The following is a 16,987-nucleotide window of genomic DNA, read 5'->3' as shown; positions in this document are numbered from 1 at the left end:
TTTTCAGTGACTAGAGATTGCACAATGTCTCGTAGAGTGTGGTTCTTGGATTCCAACAAAGCCAATTGTTTTGTGAGTTTAATATAGAGTGAAGTTGACTAAGCAACAACATTTCACAAGACAATATTAGTGGACTCCACTATAGTTAAGTGATCAACGAGCTGTTGGAGTGTAATTGGATCAGATAAAGGTGCCATAGCTCATAAGGAAGGAAGGTACACCTGCAAGAAGCCCCTGGAAATTCACAACTTTACCACAGATCGGGTATTCTTTCAAACACTTGTCACAATGCCACCAAATACCTCCAAATGCCTCCAAATGCCTCCACTAAATGCCTCCACACAACAGTGAACATAGGTATAGTTCACTAGTTAGACATTCTGTCAAACAATTCACATGCAAAGAATCAAACACTGCCTTCTCCCCCAAACCATGTGTTATGGCACCTGTGTGTTAAAGGCATCAAGGGCACGATAGACAGGCTGCGACAGTTGCGACTCACGTTAGGAGAGTGAGTGAGAGTGGACTGGCCCAAGGGCACATAGTCATAGGTCACGGCTCCGAGAGTCACATCTCAGTAGATGCTCTCGGCTCATGGCTCAGTAGATGCTCATGGCTTAGTACTCTCAGCGCTCGGCTCACGGCTCTTGGCTCATGGAGCAGAAGAATATGATAATAAAATATCAACTCATATGAGAATATCGATACCTATGTGCATAAAGTGACATAACTTGTTTGTGGAATCAAATGTGTTGGTGGAACCATGAAAGAAGATGAAACTGTCTCAAAGATGCTAAGATCTTTGCCACCTAATTATGAGAAAAAAGTTTCTGCAATTGAAGAAATCAGAACTATATCTAAGGTGAATAGAGATTTATTGATTGGTAAGTTATCTGCATTTGAAATGACTAGATACAGTGGTAATTTGCCTAAAGTTGAAACTGCAATTTGTTGGTTCCTCAAATGGGGGGTTTGCCCTAAAGATAGAAACCAAGACAATCCTTCAATTTCTTATGGAGAAGCCAATTCCAACGATTAAAAGTATGTAGGTCTTGGACCAACTAACTAGGACAACTCTACCCTTTTGCACTTTGGGCTCTACAACACCTCAGAGGGTAATCCTTGAATTCTATTAAAATATTTACACTAGAAAACACCAACTAAATTTAAACAAACATCTCTCATGCATGACTCAACAAAGATAGGAGAATATTGGAAAATGGCTAGCAATCCATCGATCCTCAACTAAATTAGAGCACGGAATAACATAATATAACAACAATAACAACAACTTAACAAGATTTAACATGATTTATTAAAAACAATTTAGTAAAGTAAAGTAAACCCACAGACCTAGTAAGACCTTATAATAATGACTAGTTTTTTAATTTTCTGGGGTACAAACTCATGAAATGTGACTCATATAGGGAAGAGAACCTCCAAAGGAGATGTCAAACCTTGTAGCTAGATTATGCCGCAACAGAAATGCTCAAACAAACTAATAGAAATGAACATTAAAGTAAGAAATATCATTGTATTATCAACAAGTCCACCTACAAATTTAAATTTTGCATCACCATTGTCAAGATACAACTTGTAAGAAGACAGATACATTCATGACCTTTGACAATTGATCATCCATCAAAGTTATGACATTTCAATGGACCCTAGTTATCCTAGTTGCATCTACTGAATTTCTATCTCTCTTTTCTACCCAGTTCTTATCTTTCAATCCTTCTCTCTCTAGACAAGAGCCACTACCCTAGTTATATACAAGATCATCAACCACAAGTTGGTTTATCCAATCATTAGATTCCAAGACAAAGTAAAACATTTTACAAATAGATAGGTTAAGACTCAAATCCATAAGAACAACCACAAATAGATACATCATACAATGTGAACATACAAGAGGGTCAATTAAACATATTACAACATAGAACAATGCACCATTATGTTGATCTCAGATTGGTTTTGACATATGAGTGTCTATATACTTCAGTCATTTACGAGTTAAAACTTAGCTCATGCTGAACAAGTAATGCATGCCGAGCATAACATGTTAGATAGTGCATGTTGGGTAAACAATAAGTGTTGAGTAAATAGTTAGTTTTGAGTCACTCAAGTGCTATGTAGTCAGTATGTGCTGAGTAATTCAAATGCTGAGTGACAACATTGAAGTTGCAGTTGATGCCGAGCGTCAGGGACTTTAGATGACGAGTAAAACAGTTTTGACATAATTGTTTGTAATGGACAAACTACCATATAAACTGTTTTGGAGACGACTTAAGGATTGTTTTGTGATCCTAGATGATAAGAACGAATCTTAATTGTGAATCCCTATGCAGTACATGCAACCAATCAGTTAAGGGGATGAATTGAGCGGCTAGATGGATGAATTACAATCGTTGATTCATACCTAACTCTAAGTCACCTAGGTCTTCTTAAGGAGGACAAACCCTAAAACATGGTGTGAGCGAAGAGAGAAGTTTGCATGCACAAATGGAGCATTCATGGTGGCTAATGTGTTGTGAATTGAGATACATTGCAAAATCAGTTAGAGGAGAACAAAGGAAAGGAGTTAGAGGACATAAGTCATACATCTCATGATCGAAGAAGGATCAAGGATACATGCAAAGAGGTGATCTATTATCTTGCAGTAGAGTGCTAATTGCAGGATCATTGCTAAGACATTCTAACAGGTGAATCAATTAAATTTGTTAATATGGTAGTCTTAATAGGCTATTGTAAATCCTTTAACAGGGAGCTTACTTCATTGTAAGTTGAAGTCCTTTAATCAGACACACGTCTAATAGGGTGTTGAAATCCTTTAATAGGGTAAGATCTAATAATCTTGTAAGTCTTTAACAGGGTAGATTTTTCATAGGGTAGATCATGTTTCATGATCAAACATTTTAACCTTCGTTGGATACACTTTACAATTGCAGTAGTGAAGATTTGTGGGTGTCATCCCAACCCAGTTTTAGCTTCTCATTGGAGGGTTTCTGGGTAATCATATCTTGTGTCATATGTGTGAATGTTTATTTGTTTTCATGCTACAGATGTATATGCTTAATTTGGTATTTCAGTTTATATGCAAATTGTGAGATGGATGTGTGGTAAATGAATTTATGGTTAAAGTTTTGAAGGACTGATTCACCCTCCCAAAGTTTATTTCCCATATTGTATTTCCAACAATTGGTATGAAAGCTTTGTTCTTTGGAAAGGGAAGCTTTGTAGTTTTGAGGAAAGATCTTGAAGATGGAAGTCTACAGGTTGGGAAAGACTATTGAGAATCAAAAGATTGAAATACAATTTGCACTACATCAGTTGAATGAAGTAAAAGATGAGTTGAAGCGATCATTGAAGAGAAGGAAAGAGATAACTATTGAAGAGAATGACACACAATACCGAGCGATTGGCACTATTGAATTGTTTGCAGATGGTAACACAAGTGAGCTTGATGCAGTAGTTGCAAACCTGATGGAAAAGAATGAGCCCTAACTGAAGAGGTCATAAATCTTAAGATAAAACAAGAAGTCCAATCATAATTGCTAGAGAGGTGACTGAGTAGAAAAAGAAAGCTGAAGAGGACAAAGTCATGATTGAAGATGACAAAAGGATACTAACCAACATACTGGAAGAGAAGACATTAGAGGTGAATAGGATTGCTCAGATGCAACTAGAAACATTGAACCAAATGATGATTGCCAATCATGAATTGAATGGAAAAGATATTGAAATCACAACATTGAAGTTGCCGAATGAACAATTGAGAAACGATCTAAAAAGGGAAAAGGAGTTTGCTGAAAGTTTCAATAGACCTAGTGAAGCCATCAAGTATTTTGAGAACTTGATGAGATCGCCTAGATCCAACAGTGATATTATTTGATTCGGTTACACCAATACTGAAGAAGTAAAATCATCCAAAAGTGGTGAACAAAGGAGCAACAACGGTAATAACTCCAAACCTACTTGTCATAATTGTGGAAAATTAGGACATATTGCCAATGTTTGTAGGAGCAAAATTGCAAATTAGAATCCTAAGCAAAAGTTCATGGGTCACTGCCACAAGTGTAACAAGAAAGGACATTAGGCACATGAATGCAAAAACAAGGCCATGAACACACAAAGATTTGAAGGATACTGTTATAACTGTCAAAAGTTCAGATAGAGCATATGAGTGCATATCCAAGCCCAAGTGGTCATCAAACAAGCAGACAAAGGTAAAGCACAATGGGAATTGGGATTATAATACTAGGTATAATTGTCACTATTGTCAAGAGTATGGACGTGTTCTTTAGAATTGCATAAGATAAGATAAGATAATATTATTAATGTCCAACAAAAGACCACAACGAGGGTCTATGGGACTAGAAGCTTACACCAAGAAAATAGTAGACAAGCGGAGCACCAAACGGTGTCCACAAAAGAACATGTACAACAAAAGAAGAAGAAAGTAGGAGACATCACTGAAAAGACTAGGCATTCGTCCTCGCAGGGAAAAAGGTCCAACAATGACTAATCAATGCGGCTACTAGAGGCCTCGTGATGAAGTTGAGTGCTACGAGAGTGTCACTGGCGAAGAGGTCCCCTATGGGGTCTCACAAATTTGGAATGACCCATATTAGGGAAACTGTAGGGACACTTAACACACTGAACCAGAGTTAAGGGCGAGAAGGTCATAATAAGCTATGTTTGGGCCTGACTCATGGGAAATAAAAGTTGTAAAGTATGATCACGAAGCTGCAAGACTCATGGAGATAGAGCACAATGCAATGCTAATTGGTGTACCTGAAAAAATCCAAGAGGGATCTGTAATCTTTAAACAGACAATAAAATCTCCCTCTAATCTCGTAGTATTTGAAAAGAAAACGAGTCTCACATTTTGCCTCAACAAGGTACAAAGTGTGCACACTCGATCCTCTCTAGCAATATGGTGATTGACCTAGATCTGGAGTTTGTGCGAGGCCACCCTGAAAGAGCCAAGGGAGATACTTAGGGCGCGTGTCCAATATTTGTATAAGTACTTAGGGCAAACAATAATCCCATCTCAAATATCTAAGAAGTGCTCAACTTAGAAAGCCATCTTCAGACGTAGTCCTCATGGAGGATCCACCCAGGTCCGTATGATATACTTCCTGTAAATGTCATGTCTAACATGCCCATTCAACTCCTACTGAGTGGGGAGTAGATGAGCAAGAGCATCTAATGAGAACTGGTATGGAAGGAGAACACATTTCATAAGTGATTACAGTAGATGGTTAAGTCAGACTACATGTTTTAGTTGCTTAAAGACTAGTCACATGAGCAGACATTGTCCAACAAAGTCAAAGGCACCAAGCAGTGAGTTCAACAAAGGCAAAGAAAAGACACATGTTGAAGAAGTCAAAGTGCAAATGAACAAAAAATGGAAGAAGGAAGATTGCAAGGCATCAAGTTCAGATGGGATCACTCATCCAATGGGTCAGGTGATCACACCATCCCCAATTAAGCAATCAAGAGGTCTGTGTGGGACTGATATTTAAATGGGATACCATACATCAGTTCCAAGGATTTACTTCTGAAAAGATTATATATGCATGTAGAAAGATGCAAATTGTTGTTTAGAACCTAGAAGAAATCTTTAAGTTTTGTTAGTTTTCATGTTGTTGCCGAGTATGAAAACTTTCACTTAAGTTGTTGAGTGAAATCTAGTTGATGTCGAGCTATTGTAGGTGATAGTGTTGGTCGAGCTTGTAGTGGTTGCCTAGTGGGTTGAAATTACTATTGAAGCCTAGCTTATAGTTGTGTAAGCACTGAGCATTAATTGCGAAGTTTTAAGGGCTATATGATCGATTCTTGATTCATTCGACATCATTCGAATTTGGAGAGAGCAGGAAGAGCTTAAGGCGAATTGAAGAGATCATTCCAAGTGTTTGCAGACTGGATTTAAGCGCTGTTCGACACCATTCAATAGATTTGTGAAGGTATTTATCGTGTGCCGAGCTACGCTGTTTGAATTTTTGCAAACCCTAGGTAATCAATATGGCATCTAGTTCTTCTGCTACTAAGATTAAAGAGGGAAAGGAAGTATAAAATGTTCAATTAATGAGTAACGAGATCAGACAACTGAACTTTAGAGCAATTCCTAACATTGCATAGAAGTAAGACCCGTCTAGTGTGCTATCAATGATACCACCAAAAGTTTTAATGGTTCAAGATGTAAGATGATGTTACACATGTAAGGTGGGTAGCATAGGTGACATGGAGATCAAAGACCTATATGGAATATTATGTGAAAAGAAAATATTGAAGGAGGAATATAAGATTGTAGGAAAAAAAGGGTTAACTCGTGCCCTAGATTTCCCCAACGTTTTCAAGACAAAGTGGATAAAGGTTGTTTTAAGTAGGATTCATGACAATTTTGTGTGGTTAGAAGATGGACCTATCAAGATTACCAAGAGGATTGTGCAGAGGGTATCATGGTATCCAAACCTAGACAGACCTAAGACCATGAGAAGTGATGCAAAAGAGGTTATTGAGAAAACCACCAGGGCAGTGTGGAATAAGAGAGGAATGACAATTGACACCATCACAGATCCCCTAGTTGCTTTTGGAGTAAGGATGATTGCACACAAATTCTTTCAATCCTGTAGGTTGAACAATGTACCTTGTATTGTGTTGACATAGGCTATAAGATAGTCAAGAAGGATCATTCTTATGACCTTGCCGAGGTACAGTTACAACAGTTATCAGAAAACTTGGGAGCCATAAGGAAAACTAAGAGTGTACAATGCAAGTTTGTTTCAATACTTATTCGTATATTTTTCTATGTGTAGAACACATTTCCTACTTTTGGTAAAGTTGCATGGAAGACAAATAGATCTATTGCAGTTTAGATAGGTGAATACATTGAGCAACTAGGAGGAAATTTTGAGTCTATAATGACTAGCTACTTTGAAGACTTTAAGAAGTTAATGAAACAAAGAATGAGGATATCGGTGTCACTAGTTGAGAAGCATTTCAATGATGTTTGCTTTCTAGTTAATACTGACTTCACATATGTTCAGGTTGCAGTTCTAAGGGTGAGATGGCTAAAGCCTCTAGGTTATGAGATAAATGTGGATGAGGCATCTGCAATAATTATTGCTTTGTTGGCAGAAGAAGTAGATAAGAAGGCTACAACCTTTGGTAATTATGATGAAGCCAAGTCAAAGATAACTATGGACTTGAAGACAACCTCGGTAATAAGGAAGAAGAACAAAATTATTAAGAAGCTCAAAGAAAAATTTGGTGAAGGGGCAGAAGAAGATGACAATGAATATGATGATGATGAAGAAGGGTAAGATGTACCTGCCCAAGCACCACTGACCATTACTCAAGGTCAAGGAGAAGACCAAGTGGAGAGGAAGTAGAAATTGAAGAAGGTGCCGAGGGAGAAGAAGCCTATGAAGCACTTGTAGCCAAAGAGAAGAAGAAGAGAAAAGCTAAAGCTCCTGCAGTTAGCAAACCAAAGAAGGTTGTAAAACCTACATAACCTAAGACAACAGTTCCTGCTACCAGGGCCAGCACAAGAGCTTTTGCTAAGAAGGTTCAAGAAATGCAAAGCCAAAAGGAAAGAGAACCAGGACAACTACACAAGAAGATGAGTCTGAGAAGAGACAAAGGAGAAAGTACATTGCTCCAGCTGAATCCGATGAGGAGAGGGAAAAATATGATGACAATAGTCAATTCAAAGTGGTAAGTCACAATTATTCTTTTGATTTGGACAACTTGTGTGAGAATATAAAGAATAATGCTGACTTATTTGGATTCACACATGTTGAGTTTGACAAACTTGAAAAGATTGAGATGAACCAAGTTGAAGAGTCAATATATGCCATGATGGCAACATTCAAGAAGACTCCAATTGAGCTTGCCAACTCTATACCCAAGAGTCTATATGATAGAGTTGAGCAAAAATGACAGTTTAGTCTCAATATAGAAAGGCAAATAAGAGAGACTACACTAGCAAGTGTGATGCTAGAATTGGATAAGGCCATAATGTCAAAAGCCATTAAGAAGTACATAGGGAAATTTGCTCCCAAATACAGGGCATTTAATATTTTACAAAATGACATTGACGATGTTGTTCAGAAGTCCACTCAAATATGGAAAGTAATATATGGACTGACAACACCTAAGGCAATTGAGCAAACACCTGTTGAGGTAGGTGAAGACAAATGTGAAAAAGAAGTCACTGAGGTTACTAAAGATGAAACTGAAAAAGATGCACATATGGAAGGCACTGTGAATAATGCAGATACACAGGCAACAACTGAAGTTGAGATGCAAATAGAACATAGTATACCTGATATACAGATGCCGAGTGTTAGTCCACAACATGTGACAGATGCAAACATAGATAAAGTAAAGATCAAAGATGTTTCTGATACTGTAGCTTAGAACATCAACCCCCTAACAAAGGAGGATATGAAAAAGATATTACTAAGACACCACCACCAAGGCACAACTATGCAATCATCCTGTATTGGTGAGTGTAGATGAAATTGAGAAGGTAGAAAAGACATCTGTAGAGGAGGAAACACAAGACATATCTATAACCCCTCAATTTACTGTGGTACAATCTACAATGCCCATTGTAGTGCACCAAAGGAAAGAGACAACAATGGCAAATATCAGCACAATGGTGCAAAATGTGTCAGTACAAGAAGTTGCTACAGAAGCACAGGAAGGGACATAAGCTCAAATAGGTCAGGAAGATACCCCTATACCTACAACACAAACTCAAGGTGCAATTGAGATTGACAACCAAGAAAAGGATAGGACTGAAGAGTTAGTCTTGACTACCAAGCCTAAGGAGCAATTATCAATACAAGCACGAGTCACTTTGCCAAAAACTGTTGGTCCTCCAAGTCAAACTCTTCATAGGCCGAGTGTAGAAGCTACACCACTACAATCATCAAGGCTTAGTCCTAACACATCCAAGGCAGATGAAGTTACATCATTTGGTGATGTCAACTTGGGTGAGGTGATTGTGTTGCCAAAGTTTGATCTTGCAACAATCACTATTGAATAGATGAGCATACTTTAGGATGCTCTTGCAAGGAAAAAGCACCAAGAACTACTGAGAAGGGAGCATAGGCAGAAGCAAGCAATGCGAGATATCAAGGATATATTTCTTGATGCATTCAGCCTGCCTACATCTGAAGAAGACAAGCCTATTATGGAGTAGTTGACTAATATAGTGGAGAAGATAAATGATACAAACCTAGATTCAAATGTTAAACTACTTGAATGGTTTGAGAGGAAATTTCAAGGCAAAGTCACTGAAAAGATATCAAGTGCCATTGCACTTAGTCAGGTTGACTTAGCAACCAAGATTGATAGTGTAAAGAAAGTATTAGAGAATATTTTATCTCATTACACCAAGTTGTGTGATACAACTCTGTTCACACAAGAAGTGTAGTGCCATATTGAAAATCTGGAGAGAGATATGAAGATAACATGTACTACTCTACCCAATTCTTCAACTCAAAGTCAAAAGCACTTCAGTAATTTGATGAACACCCAAGGCCAGTTGGCAGCCCTGCATGCTCAAGATGCAAACATTCAGGCTACACTGATCAGTGTCCAACCCATGTTGACCCCACACATCGAGATACTACAGAAATAACTAGCCTTCGCAGAAACAGTGATGAAGAAAGATCCCCATCCTTCTACACATGAAGGCTTAGTTCACCTTGTTGTCGAGTTATCTATCTAAATCAAATCATTGGAAGTAGCATGTGATAACTGGGATGCAACTCTGAAGATAATACTTGAGGTCCATAAAACTTTCTTGGACAAACACACTATATGTGTGCAACCCTTTGACATAAGTGTCAAAAAGGGGGAGAAATAAGAGGAAGAAAAAGAAAGTCAGACAAAAGGAGCATAGGTTCAGATTTAGAACAACACAATCAACTCAAGGGGAGTTATAAGATTTTGAGGTATGATTGTTAAGTCAAGTTTTGCAAAATTTTGAAAATTTGAAATTTTGTACACATGCCGAACAAATATAGTGAGTATCTGAGTTATGCTCATAAGTTAAGATTATTTATGCATGACCAAGAATTTTTGCCACTCATGTCAAATGGGGAGATTGTTGATCTCAGATTGGTTTTGACATATGAGTGTCTATACATTTAAGTCATTTAGAAGTTAGAACTTAGTTCATGCCGAACAAGTAATGCATGACGAGTATAACATGTCAGATAGTGCATGCCAAGTACACAGTTAGTGCCGAGTAGTCAATATGTGCCGAGTAATTTATATGCCGAGTGACAACATTGAAGTTGCAGTTGATGTCAAGCATCAGGGAGTTCAGATGCTGAGTAAACATTTTTGATATAGTTGTTTGTAAAGGCACAAACTACTATGTAAACTATTTTGGAGCAGACTTAAGGATTGTTTTGTGATCCTAGATGATAAGAACAAATCTTAGTTGTGAATCCCTATGCAGTACATGCAACCAATCAGTTAAAGGGATGAATTGAGCAACTAGATGGATGGATTACAATCGTTGATTCATACCTAACCCTAAGTCACCCAGGTCTTCTTAAGGAGGACAAACCCTAAAACATGGTGTGAGTGAAGAGAGAAGTTTGCATGCACAAACAAGGCATTCATGGTAGCTAACGTGTTGTGAATTGAGATACATTGCAAAATCAGTTAGAAGAGAACAAAGGAAAGGAGTTAGAGGACATAAGTGATACATTTGATCAAAGAAGGATCAATGATACATGCAAAGAGGTGATCTGTTATCTAGTAGCAGAGTGCTAACCCTAGGATCATTGCTGAGACATTCTAACAGGCGAATCAGTTAAATCTCTTAACAAAGTAGTCTTAACAAGCTATTGTAAATCCTTTAACATTGTGCTTACTTCATTGTAAGTTGAAGTCCTTTAACTAGACACACTTCTAATAGGGTGTTGAATTCCTTTAATATGGTAAGATCTAACAATCTTGTAAGCCTTTAACAGGGCAAACCTTTTACAGGGTAGATCATGTTTTATGGTCAAACATTGTAACCTTCATTGGATACACTTCACAACTGTAATAGTGAAGATTTGTGGATGTCATCGCCACCCCAATTTTACCTTCTCAATGGAGGGTTTCTGGGTAATCATATCTTGTGTCATATGTGTGAATGTTTATTTGTTTTCATGCTATGGATGTATACGCTTAATTTGGTATTTTTGTTTACATGCAAATTGTGAGATGGATGTGTGGTGAATGAATTTATGGTTAAATTTTGAAGCACTGATTCATCCCCCCTCTCAGAGTTTATTTCCCATATTGTATTTCCAACACATTAAGCATTGTATGTTTTGAATCTTCATCACAAGCCGCAATTCGCCACCGTGACTATTAGAACAAGATGTGAAGTTAGACATAGGATCTCCATGATGCCTAGACCATGCCATAAGGATTACATAAGAAATAACTAAAGAGATAATATAATATAGATTGAGAGTGAGAAGCATATACAAGGAAATAGAGTTAGAGGACATAAGAGGAGATAAATGGTGTGAAATATATAAGCGATAGAGAGGGGAGAGAGATATAATTTTCTAAAATTTATACAAATTAATATAATTATGTAGTTCCATCTCCCCTTTATTGATTAAATGAATAATAATAAAATTAATTTGAACTAATTTGTTAGTTATTAGTTTAAGATTATACAATTTCAATTATATTTATAATTATAACCGAAGAGAGGGGAGAGAGATATAATTATGCAGACCCATCTCACCTTTACTGATTAAATTAATAATAATAAAATTAATTTTGAACTTATTTATTAGTTATCAGTTTAAGATTATATAATTATAACTAATCTTAATAAAATATTATAAAATTGAATAATTTAAACATTAGAGTGAAAATACGTAATTTTAAAATTTAAAAGTGAAAAAAGACTAAAAAGTTATGATTAAAATTATTAAATTATATTATAATGAAAATTTATGGTTGGGGTGGTGTCCTTCGCTGCAAGGCCTTCTCCTGCACTTGTGAGGAAGCCTTCCACTAGTATGACGTCCCTTGTTCATAATGAGGCAAAGACTATTTTTGTTGGTGGTTTTGGTCAGGTGGGCCATTTGATGCTAGGCATATGAATGTTTCCTCCCAACAAGATCAACCTGGGTCATTTCTTCTAGATAACAAGTAGATGTCTTCTAGCGTGTTGGCTAGGGTTTTGGCACTTTTCGAGACTATTGCAGAGCAAGTTGGTGTTGATGTTGGGTAGCTTCAATTGGATAAACTCATGAGACTAAACTGAAGTTACACAGAGAGAGAGAGAGAGAGAGAGAGAGAGAGAGAGAGAGAGAGAGAGAGAGAGAGAGAGAGAGGTATTTGTGTGTGAAGTTAATTAAAGAATAAATTATGTATATGAGATATTATAATATAATTATGTTGTAATCATTTTAATGATTAGACATGCCCCATTAAGGGACATGTCTCCTCTTAATATAATCTCAATACATAATGAGAGATTGCTGCACTTATAACACACACACCAAGGGGCAATGCTATTACATTTGAAGCAGATATGAAAAACCTGATATTAGAGCTAGAAAAGCCTCCTTACTTGTCCTATCAATGCTTAAATCACCAAGACTTAACTTTCCATAGGTGCTCAAATGAGTTTGTTGTTATGGTGTTCCTTTGTCTCGCTTCTTATTCTTTCACCTTCTTTAACTCTTATATTGGATCTACCTTGGATGGCCCTCCCATGTAGTGGAAAGCTAGCCAATTAAACGTTTTTCTTATTCCTTCCATGTTATCCTTTTCCTTCCTTATCGTTTGGTGGGTCTTCCTCAAATATTGACATGACCACTTTTCTGCTTTTATCATTATCTGTTGTGTGAGATGGTGCTTGTATCATTGCTTTCATGGATGTTTCCTTCACATTAGGACATAAAACACATTTATAATGGGGCTTTGTCATTATTACACAAAGGGAAATAAGTAATAAATGGAGGAATTATGAAAGGTGTGTTGAAGTGCTCCAAACACACTCAACACAGAATAAGGGATGTGAACATGGTAAGAAGCTAACCTACCAAGGTGACCACTATGTGGAAAAGTCCCACTGCATACAACGACAAGGAGTGTATAATAAGGAGAAATAAGCAAACCATATGCAAACAGTAAAATTGCAAGGTCAACATACAAACTAAGAAAATGAGACAATGGACTCGACCCCTAATTATAATGGACACAACTATCCTCCCTACAAATTGCACCATTGACTAAATCTCAAAAAAATGAAAACATAATGATTTTTTTTGAAATTTTCCGCATTTGATTTCATGATTTGTATATTTTGTGATTGAGAACAACAATTTTTTAAAGAAAAATTTGTTGTGTTTTCGTGAATTTGAAAAAGAATCATGTTTGACTTTTTATTTTTGTCTTTGGTGCATTTTGTCTGGAGATTAGCCAACGCCAATTATAATCACTAACTTCTCCTAGGCAGCAATAATCAAACATGTCTCTCCCGATGAGTTTTCATACAAATATATGTGATGAGATAACCGATTAAATATATAGTCCTATGTGGACAATAGACTTATCATATGAAGTTAAATCTAAACAAAATCAAATTACTTCATAAAAAGGGAGTACAATGGGCTCTTAATAAGGTATGCATGTTTGGTCCTTTAATATAAGTAAGTATGTACACTTGCAATTAAAATGTCTTATGTATATTGATTACAAAATATGTTAATATATTATATACCATTATATTTGTTAGGGTTTTATAGTCAATCGGATAACTCTTCTTGAAAATTTATGAATTTTCTCATACTTATGAATATGCACATATATAATAATAATATAACGTTTAATGTCATGTCTAGATATAATATGTTATATAAATTCACCGATTATACATCGGGCTGTAAATGAACTAATAGTGACTTATTAGTCATGACCCGATGGTTGTTACTACGAGTCACCACCATCGGGTGACTACGTCGCTCAACAAGCATATAACCACTTTCAAGTATGGTTAATATAACATTGAAATACAATCGAAAATCTCCAGCCTGCAACATTTAGAGTACACTTTGTATTGGACAGTCGACAGCAACAAATAATACTCAGTATTGGAGTCCATAGTAAAACATACAATTTGACATCACAAATAAAGGAATACACACTAGTTATTGTCTTGACCTCCGACTGTAATAACAGATTGTGCGGCTTCTGACAGTCATCTATTACATTCAATCAACTATCTCTCAATTAGAAGGAGACTTCTAAAAGTTGTATAACATCTAGAATTATAATCAAAAGATATAATCTGGAATTTATCATGGTATCAGAATAATCAACGATATTGTTTAGACATATCTTATAGTACTATCAACTAATTCTATTTATAACCATCAACATGACTAATGGTATGAGACTAGATGATATACTTGAAGGAGACCTAGATTTTGTTGGATGGAAACTACGAATGAAATTAACTATAAAGGAGAATGCTCTAAAGAAGTTCATTGAAGACTCAAATCCTCCATTTAAGGGAGGTGACGAATTGGACAAATTTGAGAGATAGAAAACACTAGAGCCATGAAACTGACCGTGGATGGTGTTAAGACTCATTTACTTCCAATCATTTCCGAACTAGACACAACACATGAAATGCTCAAAGCCCTAGAAGAAATGTTTCAAATCAACAATACCACCAGGATAATCACTCTAAGAGACAATCTCTCCAATATCAAAATGAACAAAGGAGAAACCATCTCTTCATATTTCATGAGAATAATTGAACTAAGAAATCAACTATCTACAATTGGGCACATATGTGAAGACAAAGAACTTGCCACAATGGCTTTAAAAGGACTACCAAAATCATGGGAAACCTTCAAACAAGGATTATGCTCTCGATACAAAGTTACCAAACTCAACAAAATCAAAGCCGATTATTTACAAGAAGAATGTATGCTAAAAGCTCGGAATGATGATACTTCTTCCTCAAGAGAGGACATTCAAATCCTTACAATTTAAGTAGACAAGAGAAGGAAACGAAAATTCAAAAGGAAACCATGAGACTACGCCAAAATGCAATGTTATAGATGTGATAAGTATGGTCACCTTGCATACCAATGTCCTCACAGAATCAAGCAACATGCTTCTTTTGCCAAGGCTAGTAGTCCAACTGTACAACAAGAAAACAATGCCTTTTATTCAATACTAACTAGTGAAGTATCAAATAGATCAAACACTTGGCTAATAAGTAGTGGAGCATTGAGACATATTACTGGGTTCAAAGAGAAATGAGACACAACAAAAGAAGACTATAATGATGATGCAACTGTTAGAAAGTGAAGTCCACCAAGATAACTTAGAGGGGGGAAGGGGAATCAGTTATCCAACTATTATAACACTTATGAACCTTATTAATTCTTAAGCATGTGAACAATATAATCAGCAACCATAAGAAGATATACATACACAAGAACACCAGATATGTTTAACTAGAAAAACCCTTGATCAAAGGGAAAACCCTAGTGGGGATGATACCCACAAAAAGATGTACTAATATCAATGTTCTGTGTAAGAAGATGGACTCTGTTAAGAGCCAATGAAATACATTCAATTCATGTTAGTCATTGTTAGGAGACTTTGAATCTCTATTAGGGGATTCCAACCCTTTTAGGAGTTGTAGAAGGCAGGACCCATTGCCCAAACAACTTTAGGGGCAAGACCACCGAACTCACTGTCCAACTGATTTTTGTATTATTTCTTGTAGAATAATAGAAATGAATAATCTTGAACTCCCCAGTCCTCTTGACCAGACCAATCCTCTTCTAATCTGTATACCAGATCACCAACTTTGCGTCCAAATAATCCCTTGGATCGCTTACACATATTTACCAACTTCACATATCACTACACAATTTGCACTTCACACTCTTGCTCTCATCAAATATACACACTTCACCAAAAGAAAAATAACCTTCCTTTATACCATGTCCTCAAAATAATTCTTTGAGCTGACCTTGAGGCTTTCCCAATTAATTATAATAGGATCTCATTAAGATATTACAAAATATTTATGTAATTACAAGTCATTGTCGACTCACAATCTTTACAACTTCTCGCACGTGCAACCTCTAACCTTGCACAGTCACTAACATCATCATTAGGGTGTCTTCTATTATAGTCTAATTGTGCTCATAACGATTCTATCCCAGTTAAGAGATACCAATTAATCATCATAAACTACTTATCAAATACTCTACCTGCTTATTGTCTTCTGTAAATGAAGAATATCTTTCGTATGTCTTTGACTCTTTACACACTTATCCACATCATTAGGATACAGTGTAGAATACATCCTTAACTGCGCTTGACCCGATCATCACTTCACACTTTGTACGACCTCGTTCTCTATCTGCTTCTCTACCAGTCTTCATAGAAACTAGCATATATATATATATATATATATATATATATATATATATATATATAACGTCGAGAAATCGTTCTTGAGGTGCCTATTTTTATTTAATCTCAAGGTTATTTTAATCGAAGTTGGGATTTATGAAAATAAAAATAGGCGCCTCGAGAATGATTACTCTTGACGTAGTATATATAGGTATATATAAGCTAGTGGCAGTCGCGACACAATAGGAAAAATATTTACTTTTTATTTATATTTTGATAAGGTTATTATAAAATTGTTAATTAATTTTTAGCTAGAATTTTTAGTTAGAGTTAGAATTAGAGTTAGAATAAGGGTTAGAGTTAGAGTTAGAGTTAGAGTTAGGGTTATATTTAGGGTTAGAATTAAGGTTAGGGTTAGAATTAGGGTTAGAGTTAGGGTTAGGGTTAGCATTAGGGTTAGGGTTACAATTAGAGTTAGAGTTAAAATTAGAGGTAGTGTTAGTGTTAGTGTTAGTATAAGAGTTAGAGTTAGAATTAGAGTTAGAGTTAG

The sequence above is a fragment of the Cupressus sempervirens genome, chromosome 2 (genome assembly GCF_028749045.1).
Source record: "Cupressus sempervirens isolate cs-2001-9-10 chromosome 2, ASM2874904v1, whole genome shotgun sequence".
Classification (NCBI taxonomy): domain Eukaryota; kingdom Viridiplantae; phylum Streptophyta; class Pinopsida; order Cupressales; family Cupressaceae; genus Cupressus; species Cupressus sempervirens.
Note: the sequence above shows the minus strand (reverse complement) of the source record.